Below are 573 nucleotides of genomic sequence, written 5' to 3' on the forward strand. Positions count from 1 at the left end.
TCAAATATTCCTTCATAGGTATAACATATTTAGTTTGACTTTTTGTTTGAATGCAATCCAGGTTTGTCCCATGAACTGCTCTTCCTGACTCTCTAACAAACATTGTAAGGTTTGTGATGAAATACTGAGACTGGGGGAAAATATTGGTGGGATAAAAGTCTATTTCCTAATGGTCATGGAATGCAAGTAGTTTGTGGTGAGGAGTTTGAGGAGAAACACGGCTACATGGATTTATGTGAAGAAACAGCCAAACTCACTGCAACAGTTACTCTGTAAGTTCATCTGAATTATTTTTTTAATAGTGGTCAGCTAAGTAGTCAACAGGCTGTCTCCTTGCCACTGACTGTGTAGTCGAAGGCACGAAGCAGTTGTTGGCAGGGACACTGTGAGGACCGGGTCCCTGTCGGGGCCCGAGGGGACGGGGAGCCTGGGCCTGGCGCTGCCTCTCCGGGCGTTTCCCACGCCGAGAACAGGCTCCCGGCGCCGAGAAGCGCTGACGCCAGGTGCGGGAAGTGTCCCCGCGCCACAGGTACGGCCTGGCGGGTCGGTCGAGACCGCCGGCGAGGCGGCAGG

Source organism: Chaetura pelagica, unplaced genomic scaffold, assembly GCF_000747805.2.
Source record: "Chaetura pelagica isolate M959 unplaced genomic scaffold, ChaPel_1.0 scaffold69, whole genome shotgun sequence".
Lineage (NCBI taxonomy): Eukaryota > Metazoa > Chordata > Aves > Apodiformes > Apodidae > Chaetura > Chaetura pelagica.